General features: G+C 44.2%; 1 protein-coding gene across 3 annotated transcripts in view; it reads left to right on the top strand.

The window, feature by feature from the left end:
- LOC111963858 (disabled homolog 2-interacting protein-like) overlaps positions 1–21457 on the top strand; it is a 217758-nt gene that overhangs the window by 43233 nt on the left and 153068 nt on the right. Inside the window, exon 1 of one of the 3 annotated variants that reach the window (XM_023987414.3) lies at positions 6173–6257. The exons of the other annotated variants lie outside the window; for them this stretch is intronic. The gene's annotated coding sequence lies outside the window, so the exon portion shown is untranslated. Of the gene's footprint in view, positions 1–6172; positions 6258–21457 lie in introns of those variants that run through there. 3 annotated transcript variants of the gene reach the window in all.

Below are 21457 nucleotides of genomic sequence, written 5' to 3' on the forward strand. Positions count from 1 at the left end.
AGCCTAGCCCCAATGTGTTAGCAGTATTTCAGCCTAGCCCAATGTGTTAGCAGTATATCGCCTAGCCCCAGTGTGTTAGCAGTATATCAGCCTAGCCCCAATGTGTTAGCAGTATTTCAGCCTAGCCCAGTGTGTTAGCAGTATTCAGCCTAGCCCCAGTGTGTTAGCAGTATATCCGCCTAGCCCCAGTGTGTTAGCAGTATATCCGCCTAGCCCCAGTGTGTTAGCAGTATTTCAGCCTAGCCCCAGTGTGTTAGCAGTATATCCGCCTAGCCCAGTGTGTTAGCAATATCAGCCTAGCCCCAGTGTGTTAGCAGTATATCCGCCTAGCCCCAGTGTGTTAGCAGAATATCAGCCTAGCCCCAGTGTGTTAGCAGTATATCCGCCTAGCCCAGTGTGTTAGCAGAATATCAGCCTAGCCCCAGTGTGTTAGCAGTATATCCGCCTAGCCCCAGTGTGTTAGCAGTATTTCAGCCTAGCCCCAGTGTGTTAGCAGTATTTCAGCCTAGCCCCAGTGTGTTAGCAGTATATCCGCCTAGCCCCAGTGTGTTAGCAGTATATCCGCCTAGCCCCAGTGTGTTAGCAGTATATTCAGCTAGCCCAGTGTGTTAGCAGTATATCCGCCTAGCCCCAGTGTGTTGCAGGATATCAGCCCCAGTGTGTTAGCAGTATATCCGCCTAGCCCCAGTGTGTTAGCAGTATATCAGCCTAGCCCCAGTGTGTTAGCAGTATATCAGCCTAGCCCAGTGTGTTAGCAGTATTTCAGCCTAGCCCCAATGTGTTAGCAGTATATCCGCCTAGCCCCAGTGTGTTAGCAGTATATCAGCCTAGCCCCAATGTGTTAGCAGTAATTCCGCCTAGCCCCAGTGTGTTAGCAGTATATCAGCCTAGCCCCAATGTGTTAGCAGTATTTCAGCCTAGCCCCAGTGTGTTAGCAGTATATCAGCCTAGCCCCAATGTGTTAGCAGTATTTCAGCCTAGCCCCAATGTGTTAGCAGTATATCCGCCTAGCCCCAGTGTGTTAGCAGTATATCAGCCTAGCCCCAATGTGTTAGCAGTATTTCAGCCTAGCCCAGTGTGTTAGCAGTATTCAGCCTAGCCCCAGTGTGTTAGCAGTATACCGCTAGCCCCAGTGTGTTAGAGTATATCCGCCTAGCCCCAGTGTGTTAGCAGTATTTCAGCCTAGCCCCAGTGTGTTAGCAGTATATCCGCCTAGCCCCAGTGTGTTAGCAGTATATCAGCCTAGCCCCAGTGTGTTAGCAGTATATCCGCCTAGCCCCAGTGTGTTAGCAGTATTTCAGCCTAGCCCCAGTGTGTTAGCAGTATTTCAGCCTAGCCCCAGTGTGTTAGCAGAATATCAGCCTAGCCCCAGTGTGTTAGCAGTATATCCGCCTAGCCCCAGTGTGTTAGCAGAATATCAGCCTAGCCCCAGTGTGTTAGCAGAATATCAGCCTAGCCCCAGTGTGTTAGCAGTATTTCAGCCTAGCCCAGTGTGTTAGCAGAATATCAGCTAGCCCCATGGTGTTAGCAGTATTTCAGCCTAGCCCCAGTGTGTTAGCAGTATATCAGCCTAGCCCAGTGTGTTAGCAGTATATCGCCTAGCCCCAGTGTGTTAGCAGTATTTCAGCCTAGCCCCAGTGTGTTAGCAGTATTTCAGCCTAGCCCAGTGTGTTAGCAGTATTTCAGCCTAGCCCCAGTGTGTTAGCAGTATTTCAGCCAGCCCCAGTGTGTTAGCAGTATTTCAGCCTAGCCCCAGTGTGTTCATATTCAGCCAGCCCAGTGTGTAGCAGTATTTCAGCCTAGCCCCAGTGTGTTAGCAGTATATCAGCCTAGCCCAGTGTGTTAGCAGTATTTCAGCCTAGCCCCAGTGTGTTAGCAGTATTTCAGCCTAGCCCCAGTGTGTTAGCAGTATTTCAGCCTAGCCCCAGTGTGTTAGCAGTATATCAGCCTAGCCCCAGTGTGTTAGCAGTATTTCAGCCTAGCCCCAGTGTGTTAGCAGTATATCAGCCTAGCCCCAGTGTGTTAGCAGTATTTCAGCCTAGCCCCAGTGTGTTAGCAGAATATCAGCCTAGCCCCAGTGTGATAGCAGCAGTATATCTGCCTAGCCCCAGTGTGTTAGCAGTATATCTGCCTAGCCCCAGTGTGTTAGCAGCATATATCTGCCTAGCCCCAGTGTGTTAGCAGTATATCTGCCTAGCCCCAGTGTGTTAGCAGTATATCAGCCTAGCCCCAGTGTGATAGCAGCAGTATATCTGCCTAGCCCCAGTGTGTTAGCAGTATGTCAGCCTAGCTCCAGTGTGTTAGCAGCAGTATGTGACATCGGCTGATGTAAAATGGGCTTATATAAATAAATTGTATTGATATCAGCCTAGCCCCAGTGTGTTAGCAGTATATCAGCCTAACCCCAGTGTGTTAGCAGTATTTCAGCCTAGCCCCAATGTGTTAGCAGTATTTCAGCCTAGCCCCAGTGTGTTAGCAGTATATCAGCCTAGCCCCAATGTGTTAGCAGTATTTCAGCCTAGCCCCAGTGTGTTAGCAGTATATCCGCCTAGCCCAGTGTGTTAGCAGTATTCAGCCTAGCCCCAGTGTGTTAGCAGTATTTCAGCCTAGCCCCATGTGTTAGCAGTATATCAGCCTAGCCCCAGTGTGTTAGCAGTATTTCAGCCTAGCCCCAGTGTGTTAGCAGAATATCAGCCTAGCCCCAGTGTGTTAGCAGTATATCCGCCTAGCCCCAGTGTGTTAGCAGAATATCAGCCTAGCCCCAGTGTGTTAGCAGTATATCAGCCTAGCCCCAGTGTGTTAGCAGTATTTCAGCCTAGCCCCAGTGTGTTAGCAGTATATCCGCCTAGCCAGTGTGTTAGCAGTATTTCAGCCTAGCCCCAGTGTGTTAGCAGAATATCAGCCTAGCCCCAGTTGTGATAGCAGCAGTATATCTGCCTATCCCCAGTGTGTTAGCAGTATATCAGCCTAGCCCCAGTGTGTTAGCAGTATATCAGCCTAGCTCCAGTGTGTTAGCAGCAGTATGTGACATCGGCTGATGTAAAATGGGCTTTATAAATAAAAAAATTGATATCAGCCTAGCCCCAGTGTGTTAGCAGAATATCAGCCTAGCCCCAGTGTGTTAGCAGAATATCAGCCTAGCCCCAGTGTGTTAGCAGTAATATCAGCCTAGCCCCAGTGTGTTAGCAGAGTATCAGCCTAGCCCCAGTGTGTTAGCAGAGTATCAGCCTAGCCCCAGTGTGTTAGCAGAATATCAGCCTAGCCCCAGTGTGTTAGCAGTATATCAGCCTAGCCCCCAGTGTGTTAGCAGAGTATCAGCCTAGCCCCAATGTGTTAGCAGCGGTATATTACTCTAGTATGTTAGCTATCCCATCACAATGAACCCAGTGAGGACCGAGGAACGACAGTAAAGGTGTCAGCATTAGCCAACACTATGAACTGGGTCAGCTACAGGCTACAGGCATAAAAATCAAACATACTATAAACTCACACAAAGGCACTGGTAGTTTTGTTTGTGTCTGGCTCCAACAAAAATAGAACTGTTTGGCCATAATGACCATCGTTATGTTTGGAGGAAAAAGGGGGACGCTTGCAAGGCGAAGAACACCTTCCCAACCGTGAGACACGGGGGTGGCAGCATCATGTTGTGGGGGTGCTTTACTGCAGGAGGGACTGGTGAATTTCACAAAATAGATGGCATCATGAGGCAGGAAAATTATGTGGATATATTGAAGCAATATCTCAAGACATCAGTCAGGAAGTTAAAGCTTGGTGGCAAATGGGTCTTCCAAATGGAACATGACCCCAAGCATACTTCCAAAGTTGTGGCAAAATGGCTTAAGGACAACAAAGTCAAGATATTGGAGTGGCCATCACAAAGCCCTGACCTCAATCCTATAAACATTTGTGGGCAAAACTGAAAAAGCGTGTGTGAGCAAGGAGGCCTACAAACCTGACTCAGTTACACCAGCTCTGTCAGGAGAAGGGCCAAAATTCACCCCACTTATTGTGGGAAGCTTGTGGAAGGCTACCCGAAACGTTTGACCCAAGTTAAACAATTTAAAGGCAATGCTACCAAATACTAATTGAGTGTATGTAAACTTTTGACCCACTGGGAATGTGATGAAAGAAATAAAAGCTGAAATAAATCTTTCTCTACACTATTATTCTGACATTTCACATTCTTAAAATAAAGTGGTGATCTTAATTCACCTAAAACAAGGAATTTTTACTGGGATTAAATGTCAGGAATTTTGAAAAACTGAGTTTAAAAGTGTTTGGCTAAGGTGCATGTAAACTTCAGACTTCAACTGTATCTTTTTTTATTTATTTAACAAGGCAAGTCAGATAAGAACAAATTCTTATTTTCAATGATGGCCTACACCGGTCAAACCCGGATGACGCTGGGCCATTTGTGCACTGCCCTATGGGACTCCCAATCACGGCTGATTTTGATACAGCCTGGATTTGAACCAGGGTGTCTGTAGTGATGCCTCTAGCACTGAAATTGAGTGCCTTATACCGCTGCTCCACTCGGGAGCCCTATTGGAGACGTAAAATTACATTTTCCTTCATCAATGCTTTATAGAAAATGAGTTTGATTCCAACTGTGGTTCACTGTAGATGCTGTAATGACTATCCTATACATAATCAGTTTGATGTAACGGCAGGGCTTGTGTCTCTGCTGTCTCTGCCAGGTGTTAAGGTCTAGGTCTTTGTACACAATGAAACTCATCTTCTATTATAGAACTCAAAATAGACCCATTGTACATTTGTGTATTGTCCAAATATGTATGAATGGGTATCTGAAGTGTGTGTGTGTTTCTACCTCTTTGTGTCCATCTGGCAGTCTAGTCCAGCTGCCTGACCCACACCTTTGGAGCCCACTCCTATTGGTTCTCTGACATGTCTAGAGCTGCTTTTCCATTGGTTGTCACTGGCATGCCTAGAGGGGCAAGTATGAGCCCGTGATAATGAGATTATCCTAAAGTGTGGACTGGATTCAACTGGACTGTGAGTTTAGACTGGTACTATACTTGGTTCTATAGTCATTTGGAGTGGACTGGGATTGTAGCATAGGAATGGAATGAGGTTAGACAGAATAAATCATATTGTAGTGTATTTTGTTGAGGTTTACAGATCATTTAATTTTGGTCCAAGTCTGTGGAAATGTTATATTTTATATTGTACCTTTATTTAACTAGGCAAGTTAGTTAAGAACAAATTCTTATTTACAATGACGGCCTAGCCCGGCCAAACCCGGACAATGCTGGGCCAATTGTGCACCATCCTATGGGACTCCCAATCACAGCCGGATGTGATGCAGCCTGGATTCTAACCAAGGACAGCAGTGACACCTCTTGCACTGAGATGCAGTGCCTTAGAGCGCAACGCCACTCGGGAGCCAAAATGCAATAGAATAATGAATGAAAAATGGAGAGGAAGAAAGAGATTGAGGAAGGAAATGGAGATGTAAAGACAAACAGATGTAAAGACAAACAGATGTAAAGCCATGTAAATCCAAAGGCTTCCCGTTGCACTTCCACCCCATTCCACCCTACTTGCTGATACCTGCCAGGTTTTCACCACAGCCCAAACTTTTCTTCTGTTGTTCTCTCTTAACTTAATGGCATGAACTGAGAGACTTGCAGCCCTACACACACACCGCCCTGCAGGTTGGCAGGTCAGGGGAGGAGAGGCATTGTAAAAGTATCTCTCAGGGTAACTAGTAGGCTTCTCCCCGAGTGGCTGACTTAATGACTGAGTGAGAGAACGACAGAGGAGGAGTGGACTCTGTTTCTCTTTCTGCAGAATTCCTCCAGTCACTGGCTGGCGATGGGAATGGGAACAGCTTTCCTGTGATTCAGAATACAGAGACACAGCATTCAGGACACTCTTGTGTCTGACGCTCTGGGAAACTTTATAAGAGAGTTTATTTTGGAAGTTGGAGCAGAGTTTTTGGACGTTTTGGATACAGTGAATGGCGTGAAGTTAGAGTGTATTTTGGAAGTTGGACAAGAGTTTTGGGACGTTTTGATAAGAGGGACACTGAGTGAGTGGAATTGAAGTGTACTTGGGATAGTGTGATAGTTGCACTGGCTTGGTCCTGGGTTTTTGGAAGGACCATGGCAGGGGCAGGCATTACCAGGAAGGGTTCTGGGAGACCCTCGTACTACTACAGGTTTCTGGGCCCGCACTCGTCTCCAACGGCAACGCAGCAGGTCCCGCAGCCAGCCACAGACCAGCAGCCAGCAGGGGTAACACAGACCACCACAGTCCACTTCTTCTCTCTCTCTCTCTCTCTCTCCTCTCTCTCTCTCTCTCTCTCTCTCCTCTCTCTCTCTCTCTCTCTCTCTCTCTCTCTCTCTCTCTCTCTCTCTCTCTCTTCTCTCCTCTCTCTCTCTCTCTCCTCTCTCTCTCTCCTCTCTCTCTCTCTCCTCTCTCTCTCTTCTCTCTCTCTCTCTCTCTCTTCTCTCTCTCTCTCTCTTCTCTCTCCTCTCTCTCTCTCTCTCTCTCTCCTCTCTCTCTCTCTCTCTCTCTCTTGTTTGTGTCTGTCTGTCTGTCTGTCTGTCTGTCTGTCTGTCACTGTGAGATGACAGGTAGTTTTGATGTCTCCTCTGTCATTGAGGCACGATGATCACACCACATCTTTATGGCAAAGTGCACATACTCTCCGACACACAAAAAGTAAAGGCAAACACATACAAAGACAATATGTCACAACACACACACACACACACACACACGCACCCACACACACCACACCACATGGAAATACCTTTATCCGAGTATTACACTAGCACATAAACAAAGACATACAGTACCAGTCAAAAGTATGGACACCTACTCATTCAATGATTTGTCTTTATTTGTACTATTTTCTACATTGTAGAATAATAGTGAAGACATCAAAACTATGAAATAACACATATGGAACCATGTAGTAACCAAAAAAGTGTTTAACAAATCTAAATATGTTGTATATTGAGATTCTTCAAAGTAGCCACCCTTTGCCTTGATGACAGCTTTGCACACTCTTGGCATTCTCTTGATCAGCTTCATCTGGAATGCTTTTCCAACAGTCTTGAAGAAGTTCCCACATATGCTGAGCACTGTTGGCTGCTTTTCCTCCACTCTGCGGTCAAACTTCACTTGCTGCAGAATGCTGTGGTAGCCATGCTTGTTAAGTGTGCCTTGAATTCTAAATAAATCACTGACAGCGTCACCAGAAAAGTACCCCACACCATCAAACCTCCTCCTCCATGCTTCACGGTGGGAACCACACATGCAGAGATCATTCGTTCACCTTGTCTCACATAAACAAAAAGACAACAAAAAAATCTAAAATTTGGACTCATCAGACCAAAGGACAGATTTCCACCAGTATAATGTCCATTGCTCGTGTTTCTTTGCCCAAGCAAGTCTCTTCTTCTTATTGGTGTACTTTAGTAGTGGTTTCTTTGCAGCAATTTGAAAAGGGAAGACCTGATTCACACAGTCTCCTCTGAACAGTTGATGTTTAGATGTTACTTGAACTCTGTGAAGCATTTATTTAGGCTGCAAATTCTGAGGCTGGTAGCCCTAATGAACTTATCCTCTAGAGCAGAGGTAACTCTGGGTCTTGTGGTCCTCATGAGAGGCAGTTTCATCATAGTGCTTGATGGTTTTTGCGACTGCACTTGAAGAATCTTTTGTTGTTCTTGATATTGACTGACCTTCATGTCTTAAAGGAATGATAGACTGTCATTTTTCTTTGCTTTTTTGAGCTGTTCTTGCCATAATATGGACTTGATCTTTTACCAAATAGGGCTATCTTCTGTATACTACCCCTACCTTGTAACAACACAACTGACTGGCTCAAATGCATTAAGAAGGAAAGAAATTCCACAGATTAACTATTAACAAGGCTCACTTGCTAATTTAATTGCATTCCAGGTGACTACCTCATGAAGCTGGTTGAGAGAATGCCAAGAGTGTGCAAAGCTGTCATCAGGGCAAAGGGTGGCTACTTTGAAGAATCTCAATATACAAAATATTTAGATTTGTTAAACACTTTTTTGGTTACTACATGGTTCCATATGTGTTATTTCATAGTTTTGATGTCTTCACTATTATTCTACAATGTAGAAAATAGTAAAAATAACACACACACACACACGTGGGGAGTTGGGAGTTCCGAGGACAATTGTCCCACCTTGATCTTTCTTACACACTCAGCCACAGAACCAGAAGAGCTGGAAGAGCAGACAGACAGACCAGAGCTGAACTCTGTACTCACTTTAGGACACACATACTCACACACACACAGACAGACACATACTCACACAGACACACACACACTGCCCTACACCGGCCAGAGGGATTTGATGATATTGTGCTCTGTATGTGCCTGTCTCCTTGACTGACTCTCCTGGCTAAGCTTGCACTGGTATATCTGAAAAATAGTTATCTTTGTTTACTAACTTATCTCCGATGGGGATTTGTCCAATAATGAAGTGGACCGAGGGAGGGTATGCATGTGTTTGTGTCTTTCTATTTGCTTTCTCGATGCTCTATTGAGCCCAATTCTGCTCGTTAGCGAGTGGTCGTCGCAGTCTGTTGTTTGAGACGAATAGAAGTGAATGGAGAAGAGAGGAAAAGTGAATGGGAGTTTAACTCTGTAATCACCCAGGGTGTATGTGTTCTCCCCCATTATATACGGAGGGGTCCTATGGCACTGCACACTGTGATCTTTTACTGGTCTGTTTTTGTTTTTGTTTTGTCGTTTGGGCCTAGGTTTCCATCCAATTGGCAACAGATTTTTCATACGAAAATTCTCGAAACCGCATAAAGAAAATATGCACATCTTCCCACTAGTGGTGTGTTTCCACCAAATTGACGTTTTCAGTGTTTGATGACGCAGTGCACACAATATGTACTTTTTCGCTTACGTTTTCATGTTCTGAATTAAAAATCGAAAGTTCAATGTGTTTCCATCGTTTTCAACTCGACTGGTAGTTTTGTCACCAAAAAAAAACCTGTTGCGTTAAATAGGACTCTTTACGGTGTAAATGTAACTCCTGAATCAACACTAGAAATGTTACACTGAAAATTCAACTCGCTGCGTGCTATGGAAGGGACACATCTGCAGGCTTCCCTACATTTCAAAAACATTTTAGAATTCTGAAGAACCGCAGATGCCAAGTCAAGAGAGCAACACTTAGCTCAGTGGTTCTTTTTTGAGCAACAGTCCTCAAAAGAACCTTAACAGCTGAGGAAAAACCATAAGAACCTTTTTTTTTCAGTGCACTTGCATCTGTGTGTGTGTGTGTGTGTGTGTGTGTGTGTGTGTGTGTGTGTGTGTGTGTGTGTGTGTGTGTGTGTGTGTGTGTGTGTGTGGGGTGTGTGTGGGGTGTGTGTGTGGGTGGTGTGTGTGTGTGTGTGTGTGTGTGTGTGTGTGTGTGTGTGTGTGTGTTGTGTGTGTGTGTGTGTGTGTGTGTGGTGTGTGTGTTGCGTCGTGTTGTGTGTCTGCACAGAGAACAAGTTTGTGTTATCTCATGGAAGTTGCAGTGGCCTTTGATGTACGTTCTATGGCTGGTACAGTACACACACAGACAGTCGGTGTGTGTGTGTGTGTGGTGGTGGTTTCTAAGCCCTGTCTCTGTGTGTCTCTATCAGATCCTATCACTGCTAGTCTTGTCATGCCATGATTACAACTGTACCTGTAGGTGGTTGACATTTACATATTCAGACTTCCTGGTGGTTATGGCTTCCCTTATCTCATCACCTGGGCACAATCATAAAGTAATCACGCTTTAGCCACACACAGACCTACTGTTTTCGGCTCTCTCTCTCTCTCGCGCTCTCTCTCTCTCTCTCTCTCTCTCTCTACCGCACCTGCTGTCTCGACCTCTGAACGCTCGGCTATGAAAAGCCACCTGAGAGCCTGAGTTCCTCTCTAGGTTTCTTCCTAGGTTCCTGCCATTCTAGAGAGTTTTGCTTCTACATCTGCATTGCTTGCTGTTTGAGGATTTAGACTGGGTTTCTGTATAGCACATTGTGACATCTGCTGATGTAAAAAGGGCTTTATAAATACTTTTGATTGAGATACACGAAAGCACACACATTGTTATATCTGGTCATGAGTGTGTTTATGCTCTCATCAGAAGCCAGGGGAAACTCTTAGCTACCTTACGGCTGTTTGTCTGTGGTAGGACTTGACCTGTGAAGAGCTTCATTGTGCGCCTATGTGGACAGATATACTCCTTATGCAAACACTGCTCTATTACCCAGCTCTATCACAGCCAGTGGAAGTATGGGGAAACTATGGACAAAAACTGCCAGGAGCTCTTTGTCTAGTAAATCTCCTGTGTGTTTTTCCATGAGAGAGAGAGGTTGTTAAGTAGGTTTAATTAGGTTTGGTAATAAAGAGTTAATAGCAACATATCACAGCCCAGAACACCGTTTCTCTATGTTTATGGTGCTTTAATGCTTTCTTTCTACACTGAAGGGTTCTACTGTGTCTGGTTCTATGCTGAACTTTGATTCCTGAGTTGTGTTGCTCTATGTTTGGTGTAGGGCAGGGTAGTGTTTGTGTGATTTTGTTTTTTACCTTCTTGTGTGTCCTCTCTCCTACAGGACGTTATCGCCGTCTTTCGCTATCTGTCCATCATACTCCCCCTCTCTCTCTTTATTCTCGCCAACAAAACTCACATTACATCAGTGCACCCAGCAGCTGCTGTTGAATGGTAGGTTGTGTAACATTCATAAACACACACACACACACACACACACACCACAGCAGCTGTCTGGGATGGGCCGAGGATATACGCTCCCTTTTGAACAACCGAGCCCCCTGCTTTCTCTTTCTCTCTTTTGAAATGGTGGGATCTGTTCTTTCTTCTCTTTCGTCTGCTGGGCGACAGATGTAGATCTGTTTTGGCCATTATGTGGCTGTTACAGTGTGACTACCAGCTGTAGGCTACAGTCACACCATGCTAACACTATCACACCCTGGTAACACTATCACACCCACACAATAGAACACCATGTAGTGGAACATTAACCGTACGGAATCACCCGATCATGTAATTTAGCCAGGAAAGTGTAAGGGGTGCGTGTTGGTGGCAGGGAAGTCGAGCGCAGGAGAACGGACTTGGTATAAACGGAGTTGTTTAATAAATACTGACAAAACTCAACAAAAAAATAATAATTACAAAATAACATGTGGGTACAAGCCCGTCGCACACCAACACTAAAACGCGCATCACAAACAAACAAAATAATCTCCGACAAGGACATGAGGGGAAACAGAGGGTTAAATACACAACATGTAATTGATGCGATTGGAACCAGGTGTGAAGGAAGACAAGACAAAACCAATGGAAAATGAAAAATGGATCGGTGATGGCTAGAAGGTCGCTGACCGCCGAACACCGCCCGAACAAGGAGAGGGACCGACTTCGGCGGAAGTCGTGACAGAAAGACACTGGGCCCTAGGTAGAAACCATAACTGGGGCTGATGTTTTCCCATGCCAGGTCAATTGGTGCAAAACTACACAAGGCCCTAACAACAACAAGCAGTATTGCTGTGCCTTATTATCAGAATGAAACAATGGAAGTCTACAATACTCACTAAACAGCTCCTCGATAGGGTGAGTGTGTCAGCATTGGCTCTCATAATGTTGTTTATGACAGATCTCTGCTTTCCTCTCCATGTGTGTCTCACTAAACTAGCGGGAAGTGAGGAAGTGAAGCAGGCCTGTGGATGGGAAACATGGCTGCACCAACATGGTGCTGAACGATGATTCAGTTTCCAAAACCCAGGCTCATTTCCAGCTAAAAACAGGAAACTGGAACACAGCCTGGTTCTGACGCCTGTACTCTGCTGTTGTGTTTGTGTAGAGATAGATAGAGAAGAGAGACATTGAGATACTGTGGGATCATCATGATATTTAACGTGGGATCATCATGATATTTAACCCAGGATCAGGGTTTTAGTCCCGGCTGTTTTCATAAAGCCAGTGGCATTAGAAGCTGCTCCCTGTAGTACCTAAACCAGCCAGGACTAGACTAGACTGGATGGAGGTTTGAGCATATAGCCCTGCATGGAAGCTGCTTCCTAAACCAGCCTGGACTGGCCTAGGTGGCGAGGGCCAGATGACGGAGCACTTCTCAGGCCCCAAAGAGACTCCAATAATGGGGAGACAGGTGATGGTTGATCCCCACCCTAATCCTGGAGCTTTACCCTCAGATTACCACAGGGAACAGAGAGAGAGCAGAGAGAGTGGTCTGGCTGTGGGTGTGGATGTCTGGGGAGAGGGAGGTAGAGGACAGGCTGTGATTCTACCCGTCCTTCTATCTAAGACCCTCCTGTCAACACACACACACACACACACACACACGACACGCACTGATCCACAGTGCGTTAGTTTAGTGCAAGGGTTCTTAAACCTTTTCACCTCGAGACCCAAATAAGAAATTGACCATCCTACCGAATCCAACTGGTCCTCTAACAACCCAAATGAAGAAGAGAAAGTGTTGGTCCTGACCAATAGTTTGAGAAACCCTGGTTTAGTGCATTCATCTGCAGGCTATATTAGTTAACTTTTGAGTGTGCTACGTTCTATTAGGGCAGTACATGTTATCTGTTGTGTGTCTGTTTGGGATTTGCGCGGTTATTTGAATATTCAAATATCCAAACGGACGTTAGTATTAGATTACTTGGGAGAGTATTTTCACAGAAATGTTCACACACATTTCATTTTTAGAAATTGTCAGATCTTTGGCTGATTTAAGATAAACTTCAACCATGTTACTTTATTTGGCATCTAGGCACTTACTATAGTCATGTATTTATTTAAGTTAACACTGCCTTGCATTCCACTTTTTTTTATTTTCTTTTTTACTAGTAAAAAGGTATGGTCTTCAAGCTATAGATGATGGCAAAACATTTAATAATAATAATACTTGATTGGACTCTTTACAGTGTACGGGGAAACTCACCACCCTAAACCCACTTACAAATTCTTTATTTGTATGTATTTTATTGGCCCCTCCACCCCACCCCTCAGAGGACAAAAGTAACTTTGTTTTACGTTTTTGTATTTTTTACAAATATTGTATCTTTGAACTTACTGCCTTCTTGTTCATTTCAGCAGCATATTTCTCTTTGGTTTTTGTTTGTCTTTCCCCTGGTGACGTTCATATGTCTTTGTGCCCACCACTTGAAACAGAACACCATTGAATGGGAGACTTTTACTCTCCCAACTGAGTTATTTTTTTCTGCCAAAGGCTGTGCATCTGTTCAAGGTCAATAATATGATACATTACTATTAGAATGAAAGGCCTGTAGGCAAGCTAACAGTTTTGCTCTATCAAATAGAATAACTCCTCTGTGCTTGGAATGGAATCCCTTATGGTAGCTAGTTAGCTCATTTTAGATGAGAGTAGCACAAGTTAGCTACTAGTAATCTGAAAAAGAAAAGACAACTTACCCTTTTGCCCAAAAACTTTTGTCCTTTTCTCAGTGTTCTGAAATTTTAGTGACGTTGCCAATTCTTGTTCCCAAATGTATTTAGTTATGTAGTCCTCAAACTTGAACTCAAGATTTGCCATTTCAAAAATGACGCACTTCCCGCAAACCGGAATACGCATCATGACACTCCCTCATCCGATTGGTCGGGTAGGCGGGCCTTCTAGCTTTGTGGCTGTGGTAACTAGTGATGACTAGGAAAAACATGCAGGCAAGTCATCTGTAGGAGAACAATTTATGCACATTGTGAATACGGAGGGGCAAGAGCTGAACTATTTAATGTATTTATTTTATTTAGGCTATTAATTTATTTGTTTAGGCTTGGCCTATTTTGTAGCATAGGCTATTTTCTATTTTCTTTGGGCTATTTTTGTTATTTAAAATAATTTGTTAACTAATGTTAAATGACTCGAGTGAAGTGTGATATTTGGCATCATAAAGCTGAGTGATTCACTCATACGCTAGTGTCGTGGCTTTTGATAAAAAATAAACAAGTTATACCAAAAATGTCAGCGTTAACGACACTTTCTTTGATGGTCTTTTAAAAAATAACATTGTTGACCAAGTTAATCTGCGCGTGTGTGTGCGTGCGTGTGTTTGGGTGTGCACATGTGCGCTAGACTGATTGCCTGGCCATCGCTGACTGTATTAACCGTCCTAAAATCACCACAATAAAAATCCTCTAATCTGAAAAATGTGGTCAACAGGCTCAGGCGGCACTGGCAGGAATACTGCAACTATGTCGCCCTCCCTGCAAAAACACCCACTTCCTCCTCCTCCGCCTCCTACAGCCTTTCCCACAAACACACAGACAAAGGCCCTCAGCAGCCAAGCTAAATAAGAAACAGCACCCCTCTCTCTCTCTCTCTCTCTCTCTCTCTCTCTCTCTCTCTCTCTCTCTCTCTCTCTCTCTCTCTCTCTCTCTCTCTCTCTCTCTCTCTCTCTCTCTCGTATGGTTACAGAATTCTGGAACTGTATATGCATCTGATAGTGATTTTACTGCTTCTTGTGGAAAGTACCAGTGCTCTTGGCGGTGTGTGCTTATTAGTTCTAAGAGAGGATGCGTTTGTAAGTTTGTGAGTTGAGTATTGTGTAAGAGGAAAGCTACTTGAAAGTTCCTGAACTTACGCAGGAGCTGACAACAACAGGGTCGCTTGCTGGTTAAGTGACTGTGTGTGTCTGCAAGTGTTTATTGTTTCTCTCAGAGGATAAGACACTTTGACGCCTTTTATCACCCGCTAAGTGGAGGGTACATATCCTGTCTCTTATACACATCTAGATGTGTATAAGAGAGATGAGTACTGTAGGGTATGTAAACATAAAGTGGCATAGTTTAAAGTGGCTAGTGGTACATGTATTACATAAAGATGGCAAGATGCAGTAGATGATATAGAGTACATCTGTCTCTTATACACATCTAGATGTGTATAAGAGACAGCTACATGCTTGTGTTTCTTTTGTTGTGACTGGCAACTCAACATTCTTGGCCCCCAGCTCAAACTGACCGTAGATATCACAGTAGCCACAATTCAGTAAGCACAAACTATTTAACAATCCAAGCAACTTTTCTTCTTAAATATATTACAATATGCAAAATGCAACCAAACCATATTACACTCTTGAATTATGCAACAATCCACCAGCATGTGCAGACAATTAGAGGGATTATTTTCTCTAGCAACCAAAAAAGTGTTAAACAAATCAAAATGTTTTTTATATTTGAGATTGTTCAAAGTAGCCACCCTTTGCCTTGATGACAGCTTTGCACACGCTTGGCATTCTCTCAACCAGCTTCATGAGGTGGTCACCTGGAATGCATTTCAATTAACAGGTGTGCCTTGTTAAAAGTTCATTTGTGGAATTTCTTTCCAAATCAAATCAAATCAAATTTTATTAGTCACATACACATGGTTAGCAGATGTTAATGCGAGTGTAGCGAAATGCTTGTGCTTCTAGTTCCGACAATGCAGTAATAACCAACAAGTAATCTAACCTAACAATTCCACAACTACTACCTTATACACACACAAGTGTAAAGGGATAAAGAATATGTACATAAAGATATATGAATGAGTGGTGGTACAGAACGGCATAGGCAAGATGCAGTAGATGGTATAGAGTACGGTATATACATATGAGATGAGTACTGTAGGGTATGTAAACATAAAGTGGCATAGTTTAAAGTGGCTAGTGGTACATGTATTACATAAAGATGGCAAGATGCAGTAGATGATATAGAGTACAGTATATACATATGAGATGGGTAATGTAGGGTATGTAAACATTATATTAAGTGGCATTGTTTAAAGTGGCTAGTGGTACATTCCTTCTTAATGTGTTTGAGCCAATTAGTTGTGTTGTGACAAGGTAGGGGTTGTATACAGAAGATATCCCTATTTGGTAAAAGACACATCTCAACATCAACTGTTCAGAGGAGACTTGGTGAATCAGGACTTCATGGTCGAATTGCTGCAAAGAAACCACTACTAAAGGACACCAATAAGAAGAAGAGACTTGCTTGGGCCAAGAAACACGAGCAATGGACTTTTTTTTGAGAGAGAGAATTTCCGAAACATACAATATACTTGCAGTGAAGCCGCTTAGAGCGACACACAGAAGCATCCAGGGTCAATGCCCTGCTCAATGGCACATTGACAGATCTCCCACCGGGCCAAAAAACGTGAACCCGAACCCTCCAAGATCCCCCCCACAGTTCCCCAATAGCTGTCTCTCAACCATTCGAGACCCATCCCACAGTCCCCCCCCCAAGAAAAAAAATTGAACTTTTATTTTTGACCATAATCTCCTGCTCTATCCCCCGCACAGCAACTACACTCCCGCTTGTCTCCAATGGACATTAGACCGGTGGAAATTTGTCCTTTGGTCTAATGACTCCAAATGTGGTTTTTGGTTCCAACCGCTGTGTCTTTGTGAACGGATGATTTCTGCATGTTTGGTTCCCACTGGGAAGCATGGAGGAGGAGGTGTGATTATGCGGGGGTGCTTTGCTGGTGACACTTTCTATGATTTATTTAGAATTCAAGGCACACTTAACCAGCATGGCTACCACAGCATTCTGCAGGGATACACCATCCTATCTGGTTTGCTGTAACGGGTGTCGTCTTCCTCTTCCTCGGACGAGGAGAGGAGAGGAGAGACGGATCGGTAGACCAATGCGCAGCGAGGTGTGATGACATAATGATTTATTGAAAAAACAGACAGACGAACACTGACACGAACTATACTTTAGAAATACAAAATAACAAACGGACAACGTAGACGAAACCTGAACATGGAACTTACATAAAAGACACGAAGAACTCACGAGCAGGAAACAGACTACATAAACGAAATAACACGCCGAAACAATCCCGTGTGGTGCGCAGACACAAACACAGGAGACAATCACCCACAAACAAACAGTGTGAACAGCCAGCCTATATATGGTTCCCAATCAGAGGAAAACGTAAACCACCTGTCTCTGATTGAGAACCATATAAGGCTGATTAACAGTGATCTAAACACAAAACATACAATGCCCACCCCAACTCACGCCCTGACCAACTAAACATATACAAAAAATAACATAAAATAGGTCAGGAACGTGACATTTGCGCTTAGTGAGACAATGACCCAAAACACAGGACTATTTGACCAAGAAGGAGAGTGATGGAGTGCTGCATCAGATGACCTGGCCTCCACAATCCCCTGACCTCAACCCAAATGAGATAGTTTGGGATGAGTTGGACCGCAGAGTGAAGGAAAAGCAGACAAGTGCTCAACATATGTGGGAACTCCTTCAAGACTGTTGGAAAATAATTCCAGGTGATGCTGGTTGAGATAATGTGTGCAAAGCTGTCATCAAGGTGGCTACTTTGAAGAATATAAAGTATAAGATATCTGGATTTGTTTAACACTTATTGGTTACTACATGATTCCATACAGTATGTGTTATTTCATAGTTTTGATGTCTTCTACAATGTAGACAATAGTAAAAATAAAGAAAAACCCTTGAATCAATAGGTGTGTCCAAACTTTTGACTGGTGCTGTATATACAGTATATATATCCTCACAATGATGAAATAAATAAACGTGAGATAATACGCAGAGTGCTCTATGAGTGACATGATGAAACAGCTATTGATATTCGGCTGAAAAGAGCATTGTCTTTGGAGCGGTCTCAGCCGGTGTCAGCTCTCTCTCTCCTGTTATAATAGCATACTGTAGCTGTGTGTCCTCTTTAGAGTGGTTGAGCTATTATTTGGCTGAAGGAAGAGAGAGATCTTCTAAAATGGCGTACAAACTAGCTAGGGCTATTCATAACAGCATGCCAAGGGCGTGCTCAGACACCTGTATTTATTTGTTGTGTTGCTACTGTCAGAATCAGTCAAAAGCCTGAACTTTTATTTATATACTACTAGAGAACAAATGGTGAGAGGGTACTTCAAGCACAGTACAGCAATGTTTGTGTGTGTGCACGCCTGCTTGCTTGTTTGCTTGCACGTGCTTGTGTGCCTACGTACTTGCACATCTGAGTGCATTCTCTGTGTGTGTATTCCATTGCGGCAATAAAGACGGGAGGTGACTTACCATTCACTGTCTTTACAGTCCTTCCATATCTGCCTCCTGTGACGAGTCGTCTCCTCTACATCTCCTCTTACTAGATGAGTCACGATGCAAAGTAGCTCAATGGTGCTTTCACAATTGGAGGGAACAACATAAGATGTGCTCAATAGAAGTTGACCTTATCTACCAGGACATGAGCAGCGATAGTGGCTAGAACAAGAGCCCAGACCAATCCGTATGCACTCCCAGGCACCCTGAGGGAGGCCATAATATGTCAATCTGTTGCTGGGACTACGGCTGATGATTGACAGGTGCCCCGTGGCTGTCAGTCAGCGTGTGGTCCAGACAGCGGTAGTAGCCTGGATTTATGCTCTCTGTATCGCCGGGGAAATTATCCAATAAAAGACCGACATGATAAACAGCTACACACATGGTCACACACAAGCACGCACGCACGCACGCACGCACGCACGCACGCACGCACGCACGCACCACACACACACACCACACACACACACACCACACACCACACACACCACACACACACACACACAACACACACAAACACACTAACACAGAGAAACATACACAAATTGATTGAATAGTTTTTTTCCCTCATCAATACCCTCATCAATATACACACAATATCCTATAATGACAAAGCAAAAACAGGTTGCAAATGTATAAAAAAAATAAAAAACAGATATATCACATTTACATAAGTATTCAGACCCTTTACTCAGTACTTTGCTGAAGCACCTTTGCCAGCGTTTACAGACTCAAGTCTTCTTGGGTAGGACGCTACAAGCTTGGTACAACTGTATTTGGGGAGTTTCTCCCATTCTCCTCTGCAGATCCTCTCAAACTCTGTCAGGTTGGATGGGCAGCGTCGCTGCACAGCTATTTTCAGGTCTCTCCAGAGATGTTAGATCGGGTTCAAGTCCGGGCTCTGGCTGGGCCACTCAAGGACATTCAGAGACTTGTCCCGAAACCACTCCTGTGTCGTCTTGGCTGTGTGCTTAGGGTTGTTGTCCTGTTGGAAGGTGAACCTTCGCCCCAGTCTGAAGTTCTGAGCGCTCTAGAGCAGGTTTTCATCAAGGATCTCTTGGTACTTTGCTCCAATCCTCTTTCCCTCAATCCTGACTAGTCTCTCAGTCCCTGCTGCTGAAAAACATCCCCACAACATGATGCTGCCACCAACATGCTTCACCATAGGGATGGTGGCAGGTTTCCTCCAGACGTAACACTTGGCATTGAGGCCAAAGAGTTCAATCTTGATTTTATCAGACAAGAGAATCTTGTTTCTCATGGTCTGAGAGTACTTTATGTTCATTTTGGCAAACTCCAATCGGTCTGGCATGTGCCTTTTACTGAGGAACGGCTTCCGTCTGGCCAATCTACCATAAAGGCCTGATTGGTGGAGTGCTGCAGAGATGGTTGTCCTTCTGGAAGGTTCTCCCATCTCCACAGAGGATCTCTGGAGCTCTGTCAGAGTGACCATTGGGTTCTTGGTCACCTTCCTGACCAAGGCCCTTCTCCCTGATTGCTCAGTTTGGCTGGGCGGCCAGCTGTAGGAAGAGGCTTGGTGGTTCCAATCTTCTTTTGTTTTAAGAATGATGGAGACCACTGAGATTTTGGGGACCTTCAATGCTGCAGAAATGTTTTGGTACCCTTCCCCAGATCTGTGCCTCGACACAATCCTGTCTCCGAGCTCTACGAACAATTCCTTCGACCTCATGGCTTGGTTTTTGTTCTGACATGCACTGTCAACTATGGGACCGTATATAGACAGGTGTGTGCCTTTGCAAATCATGTCCAATCAATTGAATTTACCACAGGTGGACTCCAATCAAGTTGTAGAAACATTTCAAGAATGATCAATGGAAACAGGATGCGCCTGAGCTCAATTTCGAGTCTCATAGCGAAGGGTCTGAATATTTATGTAAATAAGTTATTTCTGTTCTTGATTTTTTATACATTTGCAAAAAAAATCTAAAAACCTTTTTTGCTTTTTCATCATGGGGTATTATGTGTAGATTGATGAGGAAAAATATGTATTTAATACATTTTAGAATAAGTCTGTAAAGTAACAAAATGTGGAAAAAGTCAAGGAGTCCGCAATCCACTGTACACACACACACACACACACATACACACGCACACACATACAAAGAGTGAGGCATACATTTTTATTCTCTGAGAGCCATCTATTTACTGTATGTACAGCTGAGTGTACAAAACATAAAACACCTTCCTAGCTCAGTGACTTTCAAAGTGGCACCGTCATAGGATGCCACCTTTTCAAAAAGTCAGTTCGTTCATTTCTGCCCTGCTAGAGCTGCCCCGGTCAACTGTAAGTGCTGTTATTGAGAAGTGGAAACGTTTAGGAGCAACAATGGCTCAGCCCTGAAGTTATATGCGCAATGCCAACATTCGTCTGGAGTGGTGTAAAACTTGTCGCCGTCGGACTCTGGAGCTGTGGAAACACGTTCTCACGCTTCACCATCTCGCAGTCGGCCGGACGAATCTGAGTTTGGAGGATTCCAATAGAGAAAGCTACCTGCCCCAATGCATAGTGCCAACTGTAAAGTTTGGTGGAGGAGGAATAATGCTCTGGGGCTGTTTTTCATGGTTTGGGCTAGGCCCCTTAGTTCCAGTGAAGGGAAATCTTAACGCTACAGCATATGATGACATTCTAGATGATTCTGTGCTTCCAAATGTGTGGCAACAGTTTGGGGAAGGCCCTTTCCTGTTTCAGCATGACAATGCACCCGTGCACAAAGCGAGGTCCATGCAGAAATGGTTTGTTGAGATCGGTGTGGAAGAACTTGACTGGTTTGTACAGAGCCCTGACCTCAACCCCATGAACACCTTTGGGATGAATTTGGAATGCCGACTGTGAGCCAGGCCTAATCGCCCAACATTAGTGCCCGACCTCACTAACGCTCTTGAGGCTGAATGGAAGCAAGTCCCCGCAGTAATGTTCCAACATCTAGCAGAAAGCCTTCCCCAAAGAATGGAGGCTATTATAGCAGCAAAGGGGGGACCAACTACATATTAATGCCATGTTCGACGAGCAGGTGTTCACATACTTTTGGTCATGTAGTGTAGCTTTCACCTGAATTCACCTTGTCAGTCACTTGGACACTGTGTATGTTCCTGTCTATTTATCCCGTGCTGTAGAGCTGGTGAGGATAGTGGGTAGAGAACAGATAACTAAAAGTTTCTTCTACAGTACTTGACTTTCATCCTGTTTTACACACTGAGCCCATGTGATTTACAGCTAACAGCCTTCTGGTTTCTCTTCATCTTTACATCGCTCAGCCCAATAACACCACAGCCTGCTAGCCAGCTGCTCAGCAACATGCACACGCAAA

The sequence above is a fragment of the Salvelinus sp. IW2-2015 genome, linkage group LG5, assembly GCF_002910315.2.
Source record: "Salvelinus sp. IW2-2015 linkage group LG5, ASM291031v2, whole genome shotgun sequence".
Lineage (NCBI taxonomy): Eukaryota > Metazoa > Chordata > Actinopteri > Salmoniformes > Salmonidae > Salvelinus > Salvelinus sp. IW2-2015.